Source organism: Microtus ochrogaster, chromosome 6 (assembly GCF_000317375.1).
Source record: "Microtus ochrogaster isolate Prairie Vole_2 chromosome 6, MicOch1.0, whole genome shotgun sequence".
NCBI classification, from domain to species: domain Eukaryota; kingdom Metazoa; phylum Chordata; class Mammalia; order Rodentia; family Cricetidae; genus Microtus; species Microtus ochrogaster.
In genome coordinates this window covers 16,928,896-16,943,176 of record NC_022013.1, presented here as the reverse complement: position 1 = coordinate 16,943,176, position 14,281 = coordinate 16,928,896, and the positions used below count along the sequence as shown (strand labels likewise).

The 14,281-nt window shown below is 37.1% G+C and overlaps 1 non-coding gene across 1 annotated transcript; it reads right to left on the bottom strand.

Moving 5' to 3' along the window:
- Positions 1 to 12,453: 12,453 nt before the first annotated feature.
- On the bottom strand, positions 12,454 to 12,516 carry LOC113456262. The gene has a single exon (XR_003377107.1). It is a non-coding gene; the product is annotated as a small nucleolar RNA SNORD42 (small nucleolar RNA).
- Between the last annotated feature and the right edge of the window lie 1,765 nt (positions 12,517 to 14,281).

The window sequence follows — 14,281 nt, the reverse complement described above, 5'->3', positions numbered from 1 at the left end:
CAGTAACAAAAACCGCTTGGTACTGGCAAAAAAAAAAAAAAAAAAAAAGAGTGTTTGACCAATCCAATTGAATAGAAGACATGGATATCAATTCATACACCTATGAACACCTGATTTTTGATAAAGAAGCTAAAATTATACAATGGAAAAAAGAAAGTATCTTCAAAAAAATGATGCTGGCATAACTGGATGTCAACACATTGAAGAATGAAAATAGATTCATACCTATCCCCATGGACAAAACTCAAGTCCAAATGGATTAAAGATTTCAATATAAATCTAACCACATTGAACTTGGTAAAAGAGAAAGTGGGAAGTAGTCTTCAATGCATGGGCAGAAAAGACCACTCCCTAAATATAACCCCAGCAACACAAACACTGAGAGCAACATAATTAAATGGGACCTCCTGAAACTGAGAGACTTCTGTAAAATAAAAGACACACTCAAGACAAAAAATATGACATTCCTATTGAATGGGAAAATATCTTTACCAACCCCACATCTGACAAAGAACTGATCTCCAAAATATATAAAGAACTCAAGAAATTATACATTAAAATTCTAAATAACCCAACTGAAAAGTGGTGTACTGAACTAAACAGAGAATTCTCAACAGAAGAATTTCAAATGGCCAAAAGATACTTAAAGACATGTTCTTCTTCCTTATCTATCAGGGAAATACAAATCAAAACAACTTTGATATACCATCTTACACCTGTCAGAATGGCTAAAATCAAAAACACTAATGATAGCTTATATTGAAGAGGTTGTGGAGCAAGGGGAACACATACCCATTGCTGGTGGGACTACAAACTTGTGAAACCACTTTGGAAATCAGTGTGACAGTTTCTCATAAAATTGGGAATCAACCTATCTCAGGATCCAGCAATAGCACTCTTGAGAATATACCAAGAGATGCCCAATCATACTACAAAAGCATTTGATCTTCACCAACCCAAAATTAGACAAAGGACTGATTTGCAAAATCTATAAAATACTTGAGAAGTTAGACACCAAAATTCCAAAATAACCCAATTAAAAATGGTGTGCAGAACTTATCAGAGAATTCTCAAAAGAATCTCAAATGGCCAAAAGATACGTAAGGAAATGTTCAAATTCCTTAGCCATCAGGGAAATGCAAATCAGAACAGTCTCCTTTTACAATGGATATCCTGTGTGTACACACAAATGGAGAACTCTGGGGGTTCTGATCATATGACTTCTGTTATAGTCAGATGAGGCAAGAGTGAGTAGCAGGAAGTATAGGCAATGGTAACAAGATAAGAAGACGTAAAAACTAAGGGGGAGAAGGTTTGTCTGAGATTGACGTCACTAAAGAAAAAGTAAAAGGATCCAGAGAGTTGACTCAGCCATTAAGAGCATTTGTTGTTCTTTCAAAGGATTCAGTTCAATTCTCAGCACTCAGTAAAAATCCATAACTCTAGTATTATAGTACCTAGCTCCTTCTTTTGGCCTCAGCAGATACCAGACAGGCTTATGGGTCATACAACCATGCTGGCGAAACATTACCACACATAAAATAATAAAAGAAATATTTAAAGGAGCAGGTACTATTGAAAATTTGATATGTTATTTTTCATAAATATCTTCTCAAATCTATGATAAGTCAGCTGGTGATAATTCATTTATAGACTGTGCCTACTAGCCTTCTGAGCATTTATAAGCATAGGCATACTGGTATAACCATAGAATGAAATAAATCTTAGGTTAGAAAAGAAAGAGATTTTAAATATTCTCAGATAATATCTTTGTATGCATATGAAACAAATCAAGTGCCTATGAGAATGTAATTATTCATTTCCTATTTCTCCAACTGAATTCTAATCTAGTGGGAAAACATTTATTGAGAGTGTTTGTTTGATGATCTCTCCTGTTTATGCAGAATATACTATAGATCTCATTGTCGCATTTACCTCATTGAGCAAAATTCTGATTACAAACATTCAGAATAATTCTGAAGTGAGTAGGTGCAATATAGTCCAAGAATACCTAATTACAGTGCATTTGTTTCACCCTCCCTGCATAATCAAATATAATGTAATTTTTACCATAAAACATCATTACATGCAGTTCTTTCTATAAATGTTATGTACAGGTGGGAAATATAAAGAGGTATAGAAAAGGGATATCCAACCAGAATGTTGTAACTGATTTTATGAAACATTGAATTTCTAACTTCAATTTGCCAAGCAAACTTCCTAAATAGGAAGAACAATGCAAGAGGATTCACTGTTCTTTATTTTGATTTTTAAAGTCAAGAACCATAGTAACAAAATCAGCATGATTCTTAAACAAAATAGACATGTAGAGTAGCGAAAAGGAATAGAAAACTTGAAATAAAGTATCTGACTGCAGCAAATTTTCCCCACCTGCAGTCAAACAGAGAACGTTGACCACCCCACTTCCCCTATCAGCTAGGTAATATGTCAAACAACCCCTACAGTTAGCAAAGGGTCAGCAGATTTCTGGAGGACATAACCAGGTGAGGGGGGCTGTTGCTATCCCCTTAGATAATAATAATCTATCAGGAACTAATAGCTAAGCTTCACCTAATCTTTAGCCAATTATGATAAAGGATACCTACTTTTATATTTTGAGACTGTTATATTGTGACTGTTTTGTGGTTTTGTCTTTGTATACCCCTTACAATAAAAGGTGGGTCCTTCTCTCTCCATCTGCTGTGTCAGAATGTGAGGCAGAGGATCCATGCTAGCCCATACTTAATAAACAAAACCTTGCTTTTGCATTCAAAAAAAAAAAAGAAAACTTGAAATAAACACACTCAGCTATAGTAACCCAATTTTGATAAAAAATGTCAATATACATTCAGAGAAAAGACAGCTTCTTCAACAAATGGTGCTGAGAAAATTAGATGTTCCCAGGTCCTTTCTCACCTTATCCTCATCAGTGTTGGGTAGCCCTTGTTTTCTTGATGTTCACTCTTTTGACTTGGATGATATCCTCTCAAATTAATTTTAGTTTGTATTTTTTTCTTATACTTAAGATATTAGACAATGTATTGAAGTATTTATTGCTTATTTGTTTTTTATCTTTAAAAGCTTTTATTATTTTATTTCATATTCATAGATATTTTTCTAAAAGTATGTACATCATGTGCTTGTCTGGTGCCAATGAGGTCCAGAACACTCTGATAAGTCACCTGGAAATGGATTTACAGATGATTGTGAGCTGCCATTTGAATGATGGAAATTGAATCTGAGTCCTCTGTAAAATCAGTTATTGCTCTTAACTGCTGGGCTATTCCTTTAGAAATCCCCCCTTTTTTTCTTTTGAGAATTGTATATTCAGTTCACTAGGCCTTTGAAGATTGATAGAGTGGGGTTTTGTCATTCAGTTATATTAATTGCCTTGTGCAATAAATATCTAAAAAGATGTTTTCCCACTCTCTATGGTGATTCACTCTGGTGATTGTCTCCTTTGAAGTTCACGAGAATTTTATTTTCATGCAATCCAATTTGTCAGCTACTGGAGTACTTGCTATGAGACTTGGCATATTGCTCTTGTTTGTGCATATATCTTGAAGTATTTTCCACAAGTTTTCCTCCAGCACATTCCACTCATCAGCTCTTAATAAGGAGGTCTTTGCTTCACTTAGAATTGATTTTTTTTTTTTTGTGCAGGGAGAGAAGTACAGATCTAATTTCATTCTTCTACATGCAAACATCTAATTTTCTCAGCACCATCTGTCAGTCCGTCTGTCTGTCTGTCTGATGGAGGAAGGTCATTGGTTAATTAAATAAAGAAGCTGCTTGCCCTGATAGGTTAAAACAGGAGGGAGGAGTAAACAGAGCAGAATGCTGGGAGGAAGAGGAAGTGAGGTCAGACTCCACAGCTCTGCTCTCGGGAGCAGATGCCTCAGAGAGACGCCATGCTCCCCGCTCCTGGGAAGATACACTCCCGGTAAGACCGGTGCTCACTAAGACCGGTGCTCACGGATTATTAGAGATGGGTTGATCGGGATATCAGAATTAGCCAGTAAGGGCTAGAGCTAAAGGGCCAAGCGGTGATTAAATGAACACAGTGTCCGTGTAATTATTTCGGGTAGAGCTAGCCATGTGGGCGTCCGGGTGCCGGGACGCAGCCCGCTGCTCCTGTTTCTACATCTGTCTGTCTGTCTGTCTGCCTATCTATCTCTATCATTTATGAATCTACCTATTCATATGCCATGAATTTATCATAGGTGGGTAGATAATAGATATATAAACAGAGGCGTAATGTACAATATTGCACTAACTTTACAGAATTTACATTCTAAATGATGTATAAGAAGTGCTGATAGTGATGGTTTTGTGTTTTCTTCTAATGAAGTTACCAGAACATTTAAAATATCTCTCCTGAATAATCATCCAAGTTTAGATAATGACTTTCTGACTCTCTGGAACTTGCACCCTTGATGGTTTATGTGATATTAATGTATCCTCAGCATTTATTTTTAAATAATGAATCTGTCAAGTTATATACAAAGTTTGTGTATTTCATAAAATGGGTTTAGAATTGATATTTCAAAAAGCACTATAAAAGCAGAGGCATAAATTCCAACACTTCTAGAACTCCAATGAGTACCCTGTTAGGCCAGTCTGGAAATCTAATGAAAATATTACCACAGTTTGAAAGAACAGATGCTGCAAGACCAGGGGCAGTGCTCCAATAGAAGTTCAGTTGAGGTCATAGTTAAATCTTCTCTTAGGTTGAAATGTAAGATTCTATTAAATGTGCATGGTATATTTTCATAAATATGAAGTTAATTTGAAAATGTTTGCATTTACTGAGTATGCTTATTGAAAATCAACTGAAGAATAGCTTATCTGACAGAACCTGGCTAGTAAGCATAGAATTCTGAGGTAGTCTCCAGCACCACATAAAATTGGTTATGGTGATGCAAGCCTCTAGTACCAGTACTAGGAAGTAAAGGCAGAAGAATCAGCAATTCAAGCTCATCATCAACTACATAGGTCATTTGAGGTCTAGCTCAGGTACACGAGATCCTGCCTCTAAAAAAAAAGGAAAGGAAAGAAAGCTAAGTGATAGGATGAGAAAACACTGAGGTTAATGGCCACCGTGGATAAGAAAGGGGTCATTTCTATAACTGTGAAGAAGATACATAGGATAAATAAAACATAGTACAAAGCTGTTCTCTGTCTGGCAGCTGATTTGTTTAAGAGGACTTGCAACCAAGTTTCAAACTGACACTTAATTTTTCACTAAAGTCTTGTGGGCAGATGCACCCTTGAAGAACTTCTTGGAACATTACAGCAGATTCCTGCTAACATTAGTAGTAGCATCCCTGAGTGTCTTCTTACGGTTGGGTTTGTCCACAGCCAAGCACATTGCAATGACATGGACATGACTTAGCTCATCACTGAAGGAATCCAGAATTCTCACACAGGTGTCTGCTCGTCCTTCTGTATTATGACTTTTCCAGCAGGTAAGCATAATAAGTAGGACCTGTGCATGGGCATCTCAAGTTTCCATAAACCTAAGCAATCTTCTTTATTCATAGATAATCTCATTTCAGGTAACTATAAATAGCGTGCAACAAGAATAAATACCAAATAATGTTAAGTAGTAATGTATTGTATTCTACACAGTACATTATTTATCCATGTGCTTAAGGATAATGGATTCTTGAGACCAACAGAAAAATTAAAAGTGATCCTTTAACCTGCTTTCTGAAGAACAAATGTCAGAAGCTTGTTCAGTGGGAAAATATAATGCTCTAAAACAGCAGACTTCAGACTTCAATCCACAGCACTGACTTAAGAAGATGGATGTCATACTATGTAGCAACTTATTCTTGTAATCCAAGCATGAAGAAGGGTCAGACAAGATACTCCTAAAACTTGTAGGAGAGCCAGCCTAGAACCACTGAGTTTCAGGTCCCAGTGAGACAATCTGTCTCAAAAATAAGATGAAAAACTTTCAGGAATAGCAGTTCTATTCACATCCATTTATCTGTAGGAACAAATATAAACACAGCTGCAGACAAACATGAAAGAAGGCAGGTATGCTGGAAGACTGTTGGACAGGAAGAAAGGATGAAGGAAGACAGGGCAGGGGAGGGGAGGTCAGGAAAGCACATCTGTGGTTATCAACGCCCTGAGAATTAAAAATATGATAGGGATTTAAAAGGAAAATGAAGAAAACCATTTAATTATGCTTTTTAAAACTAGATTTATAAAAAACAAATTTATTATAAAAAGATAAAATTAAAAGGTGAGTGGTGATGGCACATGCCTTTAATCTAATACTAGGAAGGCAGGGGCAGGTACATTTCTCTGAGTTTAAGGTCAGCCTAGTCAACAGAGCTAGTTCCAGGAGAGTCAAGGCAAGTAATGCATAGAAAGCCTGTCTTGAGAGAAAAAGAAAACATTTAAGTGCTATTATAATCTTATATTTAATTATACTTATGTTTAATGAAATCAGCTATAATCAATTTTAAGTCCTCATTAGAAGTATGAAGAGGGATACAATGTTCTCTTGTTAGTGTATATTTTATATATGTTATGAAGATTTTCCTGTTTCTGTTTGTGCATATGTGTGCTCATATATATTAATGTCAGAAGCCAAAATCATGTGTCTTCTTCAATCACTTCTCCACCTTTTATTACAATTTTTGAGTCAGAATACATCACTGAACATGGACCTCAGACCAGCATCATCCTGTTTCCATTCTCCCAGTTCTGGAGTTATATGCACATGACTCTGCATCAGACTTTTTAGGGTATTCGATTGGGCCAAATTTGGGTCTTACTTCAAAGCAAAGACTTTACAGATTGAACATTTCCCCATCCCCTATACAGACTTTGTATTCAAATCTCATAACAGAAAATCATACTACCGAATCTTTCTCTTCTATGCCTATGTCACTGAAGATTACTCAGAATTTCAATATAATTATGCAATTTTTGTGACTTAAAAATTCTCCTGTAAGTCAATGGTAAATGTATTTTGGGGCCAGGTAAATGACTTCCCTCATAAAGATAAGAATTTGTCCCTGTATTTGCAGCATTCACATAAAAGCTGAGTGTTATGGCTCACATCTTAATCTCTGAAGAAGAAGAAATATAAGCAAGCAGACTGTGCTCTCACTGTCCCATTCAACAACTTGATAAACTCTAGGTTCAGTGAGATACCCTGTTTCAAAAGATAAGGTGGAGAACTGAAGAAAATTTCAGTGTCAACATGCATTCATGCACACAGACACACAAAAAGAAACACGCTTGTTTTAGAAAAATCTCTCTTATATATATATATGTATACTTTTATATTTAAAATATATGTCAGAATTTCTGTCTGCCCAGTTTTTCAGTCATTTAGTTCCAGAGAAAATAACACAGAGAGTCTACATTAGATATAAACTGATTGGCCCTCTACATTAGATATAAACTGATTGGCCCATTAGCTCAACCTTCTTATTAACTCTTGTAACATATATTGACCCTTATTCTTATCTATGTTAGCCACATGGTTCAGTACCTTTTTCAGCAGAGCAGGTCACATCTTACTTCTTCTGCACCTGGACAGGACTGGGGAGAGAGCTTCCTTCTTCCCAGAATACTCCTGTTCTCATTGTTCCACCTCTACTTCCTGTCTGGTTGTCCCACCAATACTTCCTGCCTGGCTACTGACCAATCAGCATTTATTTAAAATATGATCGACAGAATACAAAATTGTCCAGCACCACTTCCCCCTCTTTCTATTTAAAGGAAAATATCAATAGTCCATTTTTGGGGAATGTGGGCATAGTATTCCAGGCTACTTCCTCCTGGTTGGAGGCAATAATTTTATGGGAACCTAAAGAAAATTTAGAACTATGATCAAGTTTTGACTGGAGTATACTGTGAGTCTTGATCATCTCAGGCAGCAGTCTTAAATCTGTTCTAGATGTAGAATTCTGACATCTGGGCTATCTGTTCCTACCAGAGATTTTTCAGATGATCTTCCTTGCACAAACCTGATTATTCTTAACTCAGAATGAATTTACAGTGTCTCATTTCCTGTGAAAACAAAAAGCATTTTGTTCTCCAAAGTTATGTAAATTTTGACTTCAATTTTGAAGTTAAAGTATTTTCAAAATACCTATCTTGGATTAATTCAGCAGCATTTAAAAACAAATATCTCTTAGCAGCTGTTGCTCCTTCCGCGGCATTCAAACAATTCAAAGAGAGCATAATAGCATACAGTGTCCAGATTCTCTGTGTATTTTCCATCTTTATGTGGCTTCACTTTAACCTCTACTTTTTTTGTTTTTACTTTTAATTTTTGAGACAGGTTCTCTATATATCTTTGGCTGTCCTGGAACTCCCTCTATAGAGAAGACTGTCTTTGAACTCACAGAGATCCACCTGCCTCTGCCTCCCAAGTGCTGGGATTAAAGGTGTGCACCCACCACACCTTAAATTCATAGAGGTCTGTCTGCCTCTGCCTCCCAAACTTTGGGATTAAAGGCATATGCCACCACACCTCGAATTTGCAGAGGTCTCTCTGCCTCTCAAGCATTGGGATTAAAGGTGTGTGCCACCACACCTTGAACATGCAGAGGTCTCTCTGCCTCTCAAGCATTGGGATTAAAGGTGTGTAACACTACACTCTTTCTCTCTTTTTTAAAGGACTTTAACCTTTAGCCTACATATATTTTTAACACACTGTAAACCATTTAGATATTTTCTTTGTCTTTGAATCTCTCTTAACTGTACATCTCTCTTTTTCTGACTATATGAGTCTTTAATTTGCTAAGCAATATGGGTAGGATTAAAGCCATGGCTTTGACGGCTTGATCCAGCCCATTCCTTAGCTTTATGAGATTCCAGATTCATGTCGGTGGTACCAGCTGTAGCCATGTTTATTGTCACAATGAGATGGCATTTCATTGTCCCTGCCAGTAAGCAAGCTGCAGCAGTGTGCTCACAAACCACACTCAAATGCTCTGTAGTTGGACTGCCTGCCTGAAAGAGTCAGAGATTTCCCTGGCAGGATGTCCCAGAAATCCAGCATTTAAAACATTGCAGCTTTTTTCCCTGCTATGGCTGAAAACCAAAATCATGTAGTCAGCTTTTCATCAACACCATTTAAATGTTTTGTGGCAGGACCTCTTAAAGAGCTGCAGGGTTTTGCAGTTAAAGATGAATCAGGAAGCCACCCTTAAATGAAAGCACTTTCCTCTAGCAAGCAGACCAGGTCCAAGAAATTGCTGCTACCAAGAAGCCATTCTTTATTCTTTTCTGTCTAGAATTACTTCCCAAGCTCTCTTAGGTCTTATTTGGATGCAGTTGTCCATGTGGTGCCATTCTGTAATAGGAGGAGCGGGCTGCTTGTCATCCCAGCTGCCCAGCTATCTTACACCCGAAATAATTACACATTTAAACACTGCTTGGCCCATTAGCTTTAACTTCTCACTGGCTAATTCTTAGATCTTAATTTAACCCATTTCTGTTAATCTGTGTATTGCCACATGACTGTGGCTTACTAGCAAGATTTTAACCAGTCTATGTCTCAGACAGGAGATCCATGGCATCTGCCAGTCTGCCCTTCTTACCAGCATTCAGTTCTGTCTTCTCCATGCCTACCTACATACTGACTTATCAAAAGGCCAAGGCAGTTTCTTTATTCAATCAATGAAAGCAACATATAAACAGAAAGACTTCCTATACCAGTTCAAATTTCCTGTGTATTTATATCTTAAGATTTGATACATAAATCTGAATTAATTCTAATAAATTATATAATTTCACTGGGCTGACAAATCAATAGGACTTGTCAATGTTACTCTGCTGACAGGAGACATTCTTATTACATAAGGATAAAAGTACTTCTTTACTGGATCGTGTCTTGTTTGAACAGTGTTTTTATATAACTTGTCTACTCTAGAACACTAAATGAACAGTGTGGTCTCTACATCTGAGACTGGTCTTACACAAGTGTCTCTAATGAGTTAGGAGATCAGTCAAGAGAATGGGTGGTAGTGCTGAAAGTTTTTGGAATTGTTGGTCTTGGTCCTGTGTAACAACCTGCCTTGTTGAGACAGGGCAGTGTGTGGATTGTACTTAGTGTTTACAAGGCTGAAATTTGGAGTCTGAGTGCTGTCAAAACAAAGCAAGAGCTTGAGCATGGAAAAAGGAAGTGGATAAGAAAGAAAAAAATGAGTATTTTGATGACCATTATTTAATATATGATGTTGTTGGAGATAGTAAAATAACCCCCCCCCCTTTTTTTTATAAATTCAAACAGCTTGCAGCTGTCTAAAATCTGTGCTAGCAATTTTCCAATGAATCATGAACTGACAGAGTTTCACTAGGCTATAACGCCATTCTGGTCAGTTGATTTTATTCTATGAGCCCTACAAATAAAAAAAAAAAATTGGTCCATTTACTTCTATACTTTTTTTTTTGCAGGGAAGATAACTGGTTTTTGGCCTGTCTCAAATACTCTGAGAGAGAAGGCCTTGATTCTTTATGATTCTAATCTCATGGTTGACTTGAGCAATTCTTCTAAATCTCTGTTTCTCTTACTAAAAAATTTTGAAGCTAAAAGTAGAAAGAAAAGAATCTGTGACTCTGTTTTTTATTATTATATATGGATATATATCAAATATTTGGAGGACAAGTGATGGCCTACACAACCCTGTAATAATCAGTGAACCCAGATGTCATTTAGTTTGCCTCTGTGAGTACATCACAGGAATACACTCAAGGGAAATATTGTAAGCGGAGACTGCTCATTTATTTCCTGGCCACCCAGACCCAAATAATCACACAGAAACTATATTAATTACAGCACTCTTTGGCGTACTAGCTCAGGCTTCTTATTAACTAACTCTTACATCTTAAATTAACCCGTTTCTATTACTTCATATTTTACCACAAGGCTGTGGCCTACCAGTAAGGTTCTGGCATATGTCTCCTTCAGCAGCTACATGATGACTACTAGATTCTACTTTCTTTCTCCCAGCATTTATTTTAGTTTTCCTGTTGACCTCTATTCTGCACTGGCATAGGCCAATGCAGCTTCTTTATTCACAGCATACAGAGGAGAATCCCACATGAAAATAACTGTCAGGTTGGGCCTCAGAAGAAGAGAGTAAGGGACAATGTAGTCTTCAGAATTATTGAATCTAGCCGGGCGGTGGTGGCGCACGCCTTTAATCCCAGCACTCGGGAGGCAGAGGCAGGCGGATCTCTGTGAGTTCGAGACCAGCCTGGTCTACAGAGCTAGTTCCAGGACAGGCTCCAAAGCCACAGAGAAACCCTGTCTCGAAAACCAAAAAAAAAAAAAAAAAAAAGAATTATTGAATCTATTTTTACTAATAATTTCTTATCCTGTTTTGTTTTAACAGCACTCAGGATCAAACTTACAGCTGTGTATGCACTAACTTTGCTTCATACACTCACTTACTTAAAGTCAGGAGCAAAGGATATGATCAACACATTATTAATTCTGTAGCAACTTCAAAATTTTGATAGAGTTGTTGGCATCCTACTCAAATATAAGAGGTAAGACATTCCTTCCATAAATGAATGTGATTCATAGAATTATATGGAGCAAGATAAACTAATTTCAGGATGACAAAATTTGTATATTTTTCATTTTTTCTTAAATATTGCTTAAAAGTTTTTAATAGGAAAGAAAAAAGAAAGGAAAGGCTTTCATTTGAGATGATACTTTCACAGTAAGACATTATAGTAAGACAGTGACTGTAAACACCTGCTGCTGTTAGGGACTAGAGAATTCTGACATCTTAAGTCTGTACTAAAGCTACTGTTAGGGGGTGACATATCGTGATACTCAGGCCGGATTGGATATAGCAGCATCATTCTCATCTACTGAGTGTAGATTCCCAATTTTCTGAACCTACACAAGAGTAGTAACTCTTAGTTGCATCCTGCGGAAGAATTATAACATCAAAAGTTGTCAGCTGCTGATCCCAACAATCTACTGACTGGAACTTTTACCTCCTACTCCCAAACATTGTGGGGGACACAAGCTGCTGAAGACCAGTTCTTGAGGTGCAGCCTCCATGCACCCATTTCCATGTGGGTAGAAGAAAAAGACCCAGCCTACTGCTTGGTAACAAATCTCAATATCAGTCTGTTGGATGCTGTCACCACCCTTCAGGACAGGTAGCTCCTTTCCCTGTTTAGCTAATCTCTGTGATATTCTGTTAGACACACTCAGGGATATCCAAGCAATTCTAAATGCCGAGAAATCAACAAGAAGATTAGACATTGCAAGTGTGCTAGCATATTTTACAAATTCAAAGAAAAGCAAAATAAAAAACCAAGATGTTACATATAAAAAGAAACATTTTTTTTCATATACAAATGTGTTTTTTTTTTCTGAGTGGAGAAGAAAGCCTCAGAGTTGGGTGCTCTCACAGCCCCCAAGCCCTCCACATTCCTCCCCTCCTCCCTCTGCTGCATCAGTGGTACCTTTGGTGTCATTTTTTCCCAAATATTTGAGTTTTCCATCATTTGCAGTATATATTCTTTTTTTTTTTTTTTTTGGTTTTTCGAGACAGGGTTTCTCTGTGGCTTTGGAGCCTGTCCTGGAACTAACTCTGTATACCAGGCTGGTCTTGAACTCACAGAGATCCGCCTGCCTCTGCCTCCCGAGTGCTGGGATTAAAGGCGTGCGCCACCACCGCCTGGCTGAAGTATATATTCTTAAGAAGAAAAAAAATCATCTAAAATGCCTATCAAAAATTGTCCCATAAATTGGATCACAATTTTTTCATACTTCTCTTTATACACATACAAGCCCCAGAAGTTGGCACAATAATATTTTGTGCTTTGCTTTGTTTTCTGTTTGTTTTATTTTATTTTTTTGTTGATAAATGTGAGACCTACTCACTTCATATTTTTTCTTATGCTTTGTCATCAGGAAGCAAAAAATATTTTTTGCAACACATAGTGTTTCAAACTTGGATACAATTCTTCATTCCTCCCTACCTCCTCCCTCTCTTCCTTCCTTCTTCCCTCTCTTCCTTTCTATCTTCTATCTGCTTCTGTTTCTTTCTATGCTTGCTGCACAGTTATTCTTCAACAAACCATCCTCATTTTTTTTAAATTATTTTACCCAACTTCAATTCACATTGCAACTGGGGGATGCTAGCCTGAGCAGAGGGTTGGGATGAAGGACAAAGCTTGGGTTCCACAGACATTTTCCCCAGAGTTTGCTTGTTTTCCTCTTACCTTTAAATAAAATGTTTTATTTCTAGGGAAAAGTGGCTTATTCAGGAGAATTTCTAGGGAGATCATTTCTGTGGGACCATGTATAAACTTTATGTGATATGTGTGTTTGTCTATATCTGGTGTTGGGGGCAGGGAAAGAGGGAGAAAGAGAATATTGTACCAAAGTGTCAAATGAGTAAGCACCATTTCAAGATAGGAAACATTCAAAATGACCTCTGATTTCCCTTACTTTTTATAAATTATTATTCAATCTTGATGTGTAACATTTTCCAAGGTTATAAAATCTCACACTGCTTTAATTTGCCTATGACATTAAAAATGGGCATTTTTGCTTCCCAACGTTCTCCAAATGAACTTTTGTCAGAAAAGTAAAACAAAGTATCACTTCAAGGTATTACTGGAATAACACCTAAACTTGACCTATTTCTCCTTAAGACAGCTGAGATGTGCAGAAGGTTGTCCAATACAATCCCCCCCCCCATTCCATACACCCTTGACAGAGAAAGTCAAAGAGTGCACTTGTAAGCACAGACTGTTTATTTACTGGCTGTCTACACACAAATAATAACACAGAAACTATATCAATTACAACCTGGTTTGGCCAATAGCTTAGGCATATTTGTAGTTAACTGTTACATCTTCAATTAACCAATAATTCTTGTCTGTGTTAGTCATGTGGCTTCATACCTTTTATCAGTGAGGCATTCTGATCTTGCTTCTTCTGCATTTGCATGACAACTGCAGACTGAGCCTTTCCTCTTTCCAGAATTCTCTTAGTATCACCCAACTTATATTTCCTACTTGGCTACTGGCCAATCAGAGATTTATTAAACCAATACATATGACAGATCATTACAGGATATAAGACCAGTGTCCCACAGTAGGCACTGACACCTAACTTAACAAATGCTATGTACTTCACATTTCACGATAGCAACAAATAGCATAAAATATCTTGGGGTAACTCTGACCAAGGATGTGAAAGATCTATTTGACAAGAACTTTAAGTCTTTGAATAAAGAAATTGAAGAGGACACCAGAAAATGGAAGG